Source organism: Opisthocomus hoazin, chromosome 7 (assembly GCF_030867145.1).
Source record: "Opisthocomus hoazin isolate bOpiHoa1 chromosome 7, bOpiHoa1.hap1, whole genome shotgun sequence".
Taxonomy (NCBI): Eukaryota; Metazoa; Chordata; class Aves; order Opisthocomiformes; family Opisthocomidae; genus Opisthocomus; species Opisthocomus hoazin.
The window spans coordinates 66,891,384-66,900,956 of NC_134420.1; the positions used below are offsets into that span (position 1 = coordinate 66,891,384).

Here is a 9,573-nt window from a genome sequence, read left to right on the forward strand (position 1 = left end):
CATCCGGACCTACATTCAGTGGTAGGGGACAAAAAGCTCAGTGCAACCTTAAGCTCCAGGGATTTTCTACAAGGGTCCTCCGGGAATCTCATCTGTTGAGGAAAACAACAGCAGCATGAGCTGGGACCCCTGCCCCGGCCCTGCCTCTGGATGCAGGACAGAAGGACTCAGCCACCACCCAGAGTCAGTGCAAGGTTCCCCTGGGGCTGCTCCCTTTGCTGTGTTCCATGACCCACTCTAAAAGGGGAGTAGCAAAAAAAGCATTGTTTTCCCAAAAAGGACAGCTCCCCATTTAGAAGTCCTGCAGACTGTATTTCTATGAGTAGTCTCAGGGAGGGTGGTGGGATGTCTTATGTTAATATTACAACCAGATTTTTGCTTCATATATATTTTTCCCATGTTACTGATAACACCTTAGGGTATTGGAATGGGAAGAATTCAAACAATTCAGTTTACTTGCACTGCTTACTCTCCTAGCTCCCTTATTCAAATCTAGGCAAGTCAGTATCAGCTTTGCTTAACATCCATATTCATTTTAATTTCATGTTCTTCTTCTTTGGCCCAATGTCATGTTGTTTGCAGAAAGAATTAACCACAGCCAGGCCAAACAAGCTGTCAAGCAATGAAGATATCTCTGTTCCGATCACATTTCAAACTTGCTCTCACTCACTGCAAAACCCACAGCAGGATGATTACAGAGGAAAGAAAAATTAGTGGCCACTGCCCAATCATTTGTTATGATCATTTCCTACCATCAGCTCAATTTCTTACCCTCATTAAAGTTTGATTAAGATTGTATTGGAAACAAAGGGAATCCTCCAGAAATCCTCCTCTCTGCTTTCATTTCAGCTACATAATCTACAACAAAAGGAGCATCTCCTCCCTGTGCTGGCATGGAAAAAATGTAAAAGGCATCACTCGGAGGGTTATTAAGCACTCTGGTTTAGGCTACTGCTCTATTAAAAGTCTCTTAATGACCACTAGGTGGGGAGAGAAACTTATTGTCCCCAAATCCCTGGAAAATGTCTAAGCAGCACGGCGCCTTCTCACTCCAAACCCACATTTTTCAACCTGACATTTTCCTTCCCTCAGCTGCAAATGGGTGGTGGGGGCCATGAACTAGATGTGACCAGAGACAAAGAAATCCTTTGATATGATCTGCAAGTTTCATTTATGATCTGTAGCTTTTCTGAGCTCTGTTGACCCTGCTTAGGCAGGGGGGTTGGACTAGATGACCCACAAAGATCCCTTCCAACCCCTACTATTCTGTGATTCTGTGATTCTGTAATCCCTGAGATATCGGATCTTAAATTTGTTGATGGTGCAGGAATGAGTTTAATATTATGCATGGGAAATGTTGGGCCAAAGTAATTTTTAGGGGTAAGTTCCTTACTGAGAGATTTATTTGGCAGGGGGATTTGGATTTCTTTAGTTACTAAATAGAAGGTATTTAAAGAAAGAACTGGGTTTGCAACTAGAGAGTCCCAGGAGTGAAGTATCAAACTCAAAAAGTTTGAGAAAGACAACTGAAGAGACACAAGACATGAATTCTCTCTCCAGTTATCTGAGAGATGCTAACAGTACTTATTTCCAAAGATTCAGTCATCTGAACTTTCACTAGATAAGCACTTACAGGGGTATCTGAGTTCATTGGAGGGGTAATCACCCTAAGCAGGTATCAGTCATTCTCCGTTGGCAACAGCACAGCCAGACCCCCAAGTCAGGCACTCTTACAAATTACATCCCACTAGTTGGCATGAATCCAGATCTATCTGTCTACATGTTGCCATTGTAGAGTACCATGGACACTAGCAATGTTAGCTCTAGGCAGCAATACAGGCAACATCAGGCTTCAAAATTTTCCAGTGAAGATAGATACATAAGCAGTGAGTTGATGAAGGTGCTGTCCACTGCCATGGCTTGTTGCCACTCACACCCAGCTGGCTAGTTTAAGGCTAGATTGGGTCTGTCTCTACAACTCTGCATCGCAGACATGGCTGCAGCATAAACGTGTCCTCAGAAACCCGAACTCCTGGTATTTACGTTAGAGACAGAACCAGAAGTCCTCCTTCTCACTTGCAGTCTTTAGCTGACAACTACAACAGCGCCCACAAACAACTGTGGTTGCTATAAAAATTTTATCAGCCTCTTAGTCACCTCCCAGTAACAAATACCTTGAAAGCACTTGGCTGCGGTTACGGTAAGCTTCTCACTTCATGCCTGGTAGTAAACAACATCATCCTTCAAACAATAAGCGAAGGTTGCCATGGAGCTCCCAAATCTTTTTGGTCCAGGAGAAGTTCATGTTTCAGCTATAACATTTTGATGAGGACATTCTGTGTGGTCTTTTTTCCTCCACATTCCCTGACAGAGGGATCATTACCTATGACCAAATAAGAGATGTACTTGGCAGCTACCATCTTCATCTGCCAAGTTTAGTGTAATGTACTTCCAAGAGGAACATCTGGCTCTGTAATTTTGTTCCTTGGCAATGCAGCTGTTGTCTGCATGGCTGGCTACCCCTCTGCTGGCAGCTGTGAAACTGCGTCGGGGTATGCTTTGGACACAGATTGCTGCTTTATGATGTTTGGATGTTCTTTGTCCTTTGTTTCGTCTCAAACTTGCCTACATCTAGGAAGGAGTTTGCTTTGCTAAGGAGTGCAGGTGCAGCCCCTCAAATTACACCTCATTGCAAATAAAGTAGCAGCATGGGCCTATTTACCTACTCACTAGAATTAGCAGCAGGTGTCAGCGAGCTGAAGACCACTGTACATCCACTTGCAGTTCACAGGCACACATAATCATATATGCTGTCCCCATAGGGTGTGAGAGAGAAAGGAACTCCTGTCTCAACCACAAGCCATTTAATGGAAGCTTCACTGAGATGTTAGGTGGATCTGAGACAGAAACTAATGAGTTTGCAAGAGAATTCAAATGGAAGATTTAAGTGTTCAACAATAGTAAAAATAAAGGATGTATAGACTTGGCGCCACCACCAGTAAATCTGTGTAGGGAACATGTAGCACTAACAATTGCAGTGCTTCTTAAACACACACTGACCACTGACATGGTGTGTCACCTAACTGTTCAGTGCATCCAAAACTTTTCCTAAACCACCAAGGTTTTGCTTAAGACTCAGAGGATAAACATCACGGAGCAATGGCCTGAGGCTGAAAGAATTAGAGGCTTTCATTTATGCTGGAGGATAAATTCCTAGGTGGAAGAACCAAGGTATGAGCCAAGAACAGGTGAAAATGTGGGTAGTATGATGGATACCTTAAAGCCACCTTCAGCAGGTGGGTGGAGGAAATGAGCCTTGCAAGGGATGTGTGAAACAAATTCGTTAATGTTACACAAGGTCCACTGTTGGACAGAGGCTCATATCATAGAACACTGAGCCACTAAACAGCACTGAATGATGATTTCGTGTTGAGTAGCACCCTCTCACACATCGAAGGGAGAACAGATGAAGGTGTTTGCAAACCAGGCAACAACAAGAAAAAAGACAGAAGAGGCTGTAAATTACCAAGAGTTCTTGGTTATAGCAATGAGATGAAGACTGGAGTTTGGGATAAAGTCAAGAGACTCTCTGCAAATGAAGAAATATCTTCTGACAGAGCATTTCAAGTTTGTCAAGGAAAGGGTGAAAGGGTATCCCCCTGTCCAGACAGAGCATACGCTGCATGAACACTGCCATCAAATTGCATTGGAGTAAAGGACTCCAAGACAAAACACCACATGAAACGAAAAGTATAAGACCACCAAGAAAAATAATAACCAACCTGTCATATACTGTGGCCATCATCACAGTGTCTGGCCAAAAAAAAAGACAATTTGAGGAATCCAAATATTACTATGAGACAGTGTGCTCACACCAGAAGTGGGCAGAGCAGGAGTAAAGGGATTGCAAGAGCACTAAGAACAGTTTTTTGTGGAAAAAATGGTAAAGTTCACTTTAGAAGATGAAAAAATTGTCCATCAGCTAACGAATGAAACAACCCTTCATTCTAAGTTAGTTTACAGGTGACTGGGCAGTGTCCCCTCAGGAACAATGACATTAGGAGTCTTAAAAATCTCCTACCTGTCTACTCCCCAGAGAGAGGAGTTTTGACAGACCACCATAACAGAGCTCGGTAGCTCAAGGTGACACAAATCCTGCTTTTAAATTGTAGTGTTCCCACTTTAATTCTCCCTGTTTTTTCCATCAAACTGTTGGAGAGTTCCCCAGGATTCAAACCACAGTTGGCCTCTGATGCTCAGTATAACCTTTTGAGCAGATAAACCCACCATTTTTTGTCAGGTACAGCTGAATGTTTGTTACAGCTCCCTGGTGAGTTGCTATGAAAACTAGTGTCAAATTAATAAAAGCCTTAGCAAAAAAATGTCAAAGGGTCAAACACTGCTCCATGTTTGGGGCTACTAATTACAGAGCGGCAGGAGAGGCTGGGATATCACCTGCTGGCACTCTGCTCAATGGTACTCTTAAACCAGAAAATGCCTTCGCAGCTGGACGCGGAGGTCAGCTGTGTGAAGAGACAGAGAAGGTGAAGCAAATAGCTTGTTAGGGTTTGAAAGCCCAAGTTTCGCCCCTGCATCATAAAAACAAAGCTGTATGTATCCACAGTGGGAAACAACAGCTGTGAGCAGCTGCCTGTTACAAGAGGAGGTAACTTCATGGCTATGTGAAGTTGCTTGATGATCAGATGCGTCCTGTTCAGATGTAAATGTGGCTTATACGCTCTGGAAGGCAGGAGAAGAGTTGGGTTGCAGTTGTGTACTTGAGATCTCATGGCTACACTGTCACATCCTCCTGAGTTTCAAGCCCATGTCGAATGCGCTCTTCTCAAAATCCCAAAATTTTCCAACCTGTTTGTTCCCAAACTTAATTGTGTCGGCTGGGAGCCAAGGGACTTACCAGCCAAAGAAATTCAGTTCCAGGGAAGTGTCCAGATTTGGACTTTGCCCCTTGGGGCAGAACAGCTGCAACTGGCATGAGCAGTGTGATGCAGCAACTTCAAACCCAAATTCAAGCCCAGCCAACAGAGATGGTCTCAACAGGGACAGGCACAGCAGGAGGATGAGAGAGCTGAACTAAGCAAAGGCCCCTGTGTCATCCGATTTTCATTGCTTATGTGCTTATGTCTACACAGTCTTTCATACAGCTGAGTCTGGGGAGGGAATATACTTTTCCAAAGGACATTTCCAAGAAAACATCTTTGCTGTTATGGAAAGACTCGGAGGAGCCCCGGCCTGAGCCTATGGGTTGTCTACCCCTCAGCTAAGTGGCACTTGGATGACAGTTTAACACCTTATGCTCAGTCCTCCACAAATATGCAGAGAGACAGACCCCACAGCAGGAAGATCCTATAAACAGCTAGTCTGGCCCTGGTCTTGCATTCAGACCAATCTGCTGTAGGCATAGCACATGACTTGAAGGTATTTAACTTCACAGGAGACAACACTGATTTACGAGTCAAGGGCATGAGGGGCTATTTCTAGCAACAGCACTACCTCACACGTCAGCTGGACAACTCTTTCCCTTCTGGTTCCCCTACTGTCATCTGCACCTTTAGACTGCAAATGCAATGAGGCTGGGGCTGCTGAGTTTCCCTATACCTTTGTAAAATGCTTAATGTAACAGGAGCATGCTTCCACTGTGGTCTGCAAAGCACAGCTGAATGCAAATCCTGCATGCCAGGACAGAGCAATGGGAGCAGGGGCCACAATAAACGAGGGGAAATTAAATAAAGATCTAATGCAAACATTGAATGAGAACACAAAACAGACCTTTCACCGAGATAAAAAGCACTAGTTAACTTTTTCCTTGTTTCCACAGGCACGCACTCACCCCAGTTCCATCAAAAGTGAGGCAGGCAGTGACATGGTTTGGTGATGAAAGGCTGCTGCTCTGCTATTCACGGCATGACAAGTTGCAGAAAGATCTGTCACATGAAGCCACTCTCATATGATTTCCCAATGGACTGTTTTCCAGTCCTCCTTACCTCGGTGCAAATTTGGAAAAGGACTGATAACTGAACCTGGTCAAAAATGTTGGGAAATCTGGGGAGAGATTTTCTGAGGAACTTCTTCTCTGGGAAAACCTAGAAGGTATGTTTTGGGGTTTTTTTCTTTTTTCTTTTTCTTTTTCTTTTCCTTTTCCTTTTCCTTTTCCTTTTCCTTTTCCTTTTTCTTTTTCTTTTTCTTTTTCTTTTTCTTTTTCTTTTTCTTTTTCTTTTTCTTTTTCTTTTTCTTTTTTTTTCTTTTTCTTTTTCTTTTTTCTTTTTCTTTTTCTTTTTCTTTTTCTTTTTTTTCTTTTTCTTTTTCTTTTTTCTTTTTCTTTTTCTTTTTTTCTTTCTTTTCTTTTTCTTTTTTTTCTTTTTCTTTTTATTCACCAATAACCAAAATATGGCCCAAGACAGTCTAGAAGAAATTGGAAGAGGTATGGAAATGTGTGGTGGCAATCTGAGCTGTACTTCCAATCTGGTAAAAAAATAAATAACAGTGCTGAAGACACCTAAGAGAGAGGAGAAATTTATATAAGCACCATGCCATTATTCAGATGTTTAGTGAATTACTTTAACAGTGGATTATTATTGATATTATTTATCCAGTAACTAACACAGAAGAATTGATCTCAATGGCCATTTTGAAAGTGGATGAAGCTCTGAAGATGATCTACAGGAAGGATTAAAAATCACTGGAGCATTTCAAACAGTGTAATGGTAATAGGCCGAAATGAAGTATCTTATTCCTGATGTTCATTTACCACCAATGGACAGGGCTCTCACCTGTGACAGTGGGAAAGACATAACATCTTCCAGGACTCCAGTACTTTCCCTCCTCAGGTAGGGCTGAGACATGGCTGACAGGCCTGCAGAGTGGACAGGAAGGACTGAAATGCTTTTGGAAGCCATCAGGTTTCTTTGCTATTGTGTACCTAAACAGTACCTGCCTTGTGGGGCTCTCAGCTCAGCTGATGTTGGCAATAGAGGCTGGTCGGATCAGGACTGAACGTGGGAGCGTGGCTGTGCCTCACCGTCATCACAAGCTCTGTGGCCAAGGTGTTGAAAATGAATTGTTCTGGAAGGAGCGGTTCCTGCAGCAGTGTGCTTTCAGGCTGCGTGGATGCCTGAGTGGAAAAAGAAGTCAGTCTGTGACAAAAGGAAGGCTTCACAGCTGGGTCCCCTGACAAAAGCCAGTGAAACATATGGTTGCAGGGCTCAGATGAGCACAGTGGGCCCAGGGCTTTGGGAAAAGCTTTCCCAAAAAAAGTCCTACTGGGTGATGCCTACTGAGAGGAGACTCTTTCTCCAGATCGCCTGCATTAGTTAAAGCACGTAAATTGGGGCTGCTCAGAAATGCAGAGTTCATCCCAGCACAAGCCAATAGCAAGTTCTGATGCCTGCAGGGTGCAAATCAGAGAGACAAGAAAGAAAATGGATCCCCCTTATTGCCTCCTAGATGTTTGCTGTAACAAACAGCAACCTGTATCTGACTGTTACAAAATATGTCATGAAGACAGCAAAGAAATTATGTTGGAGTCAAGCTCAGTCAATAACAGTTCATGGGGAACTGATCCCCATATTATTCACTGTACTTGTAGTCTACATCATACTTGTTCTGACAGAAACAATGATACTCATTAGATACTAATGACAGAAAAGTGATGATTTCCATTGTGACTAGAGGGTTCTGTATGAATTCTTGAAATACTTTGCAGTGTTGGTCCTCAGCTGCATGTGGGAAGAGGCATAAGAAATACATACGAATGGCATCTGATTGATTGTACATTGAGACAGAGGATGAGGTCAAGCTGCATGGTGCATCTGACCACAGAATCACAAAGCAGCTGAGGCTGGCAGGGACCTCTGGAAGTCATCTGGTCCAACCCCCCTGCTCAAGCAGGGCCAGCTAGAGCCTGTTGTCCAGGACTGTCTCTGGACAGCTTTTGAATACCTCCAAGGATGGATACTCCACAACCTCTCTGATGCATTATAGGACCTTTGACTCCAATGAAGTCGAACAAAATTGGAAAGTCTTAGGTGTCACCTTTGTCCGTTAAATCTGTTGAGATATCACCATTGCAAAATACACTTTCATGAAGACAGCACGGTCTCAAGTGCTCCTGAACTAAGGAAAACCACCCCCAAGGAGTCCTGCCATTTAATGGCAGACACTGGAAGCAAACCCAGATGACTCTGAGATGGTGGAAAGGGAACCCTGACCCTTAAAAGCTTCGTGGGGCTGCATCACTTGATTGCAGCACAGTGCAGAGCCCAGCACCATACTGCAGTATTTTACAGTCACAGTACCCCAATGATACACTATACCTACATTTCACAAATGGCCACTGCTAAAAAGGCAGAGCTTCTCCCAAGAAGTGTCAGAGCCCTCTCAGAGGAGGAATGAGCCAGACAGCAATGACAAAGAGGAGGCACAGATGGGTGAAAGAGTTTCTAAATCAGCCTGAGAGAGCCAGGAACGCCTACCATGGTGTGTCTGCAAAGCTGTGACTGCAGCTTATACCATACACAAACCAAATGCATTAGCACAGGTCCATTAACAGCTGTGTTACCTGCAGCAAAAGCTCTTCTGAACACTATAAAGCCTGTGCAGATCTCTTGGAAAGCACTGGGGTACATTCTTTCGAGACCACAGGAACTGATTTCCACGGCACAGGTTCAGAGAGCTCAGGCTGTGGCCCTGGAGCTAGATGCAATTCGTAAACCCTTTACAGGTAGCTGAGGAGGGATGCAGGGCTGTGCTAGTGCGGTTGGGTCAGTAACATGAGTACCCACAGTGGAGAGGGACTGAGCCACCAGGATCTGCTGAAGGTGATGGCACCTGGTTGTTCGCTTTGCGGGGATCTCTGGAGAATCCCTGCAGCCAGTTCCTGGAGCTCTCATCTACCCCTCTCTGACAGCCCAAGGTACTCGATATGTGTCTGACAGCTTTTGACCACAAGAAAATCTTGGCATGCAGTTCATTAAAGCAGAAGGTTTACCAGCCACTGAGATATCAGCCCATCCACGCAAACACTCTGACCCCTCTTTCCCCAGCAGTGAGCTGCCAAGAAGTTCATTGTGTTTGCTGTGGCTGCAAAAATTACCTCTGAGTAGCCAGCAGACACTGCAAATTAAGACTTTGGCTCTTTTTCCACGTCTCCCTTCCCCTTCCATTGCATATTCAGGCACTTGTAGATCTTAAGGCATTGACCTAATGCTCTAACTTTTGGCCTCATACAGTTTTGGGCATATATTTCAGCAGCCTAGGTAGGGTGCCCACATTCCTCACTTGTTTTGCCACCACACCCAGACACCTTTAAAGCCAGAGGATGATTTGGCAGTGCAAATAAAACCTCGAATTGTTACAAAAGGACCAAAGTAACCTGCTGCTGCCAGCACTCCTCCCATAACTCTGTCGCTGGTGGAAAGCCAAGCTGTCCCTATAACAAGCTGGGGGAGGTCAGCCAGCAGAAAACCAACATGAATGGGATAAAAAAAATAGTAGAAAGGTTTCCTACACATTTTCTCCTTGAAAAAGCTCACTGAGAGGTTAGACCAAACATTCTCT

At 44.1% G+C, this 9,573-nt stretch overlaps 1 protein-coding gene across 2 annotated transcripts in view; it reads left to right on the forward strand.

The window, feature by feature from the left end:
- Positions 1–5,886: 5,886 nt before the first annotated feature.
- RHOJ (ras homolog family member J) overlaps positions 5,887–9,573 on the forward strand; it is a 73,963-nt gene continuing 70,276 nt past the window's right edge. For both annotated transcript variants that reach the window (XM_075426833.1, XM_009935227.2), the window contains exon 1: positions 5,887–6,108. The gene's annotated coding sequence lies outside the window, so the exon portion shown is untranslated. The remainder of the gene's footprint in view (positions 6,109–9,573) is intronic.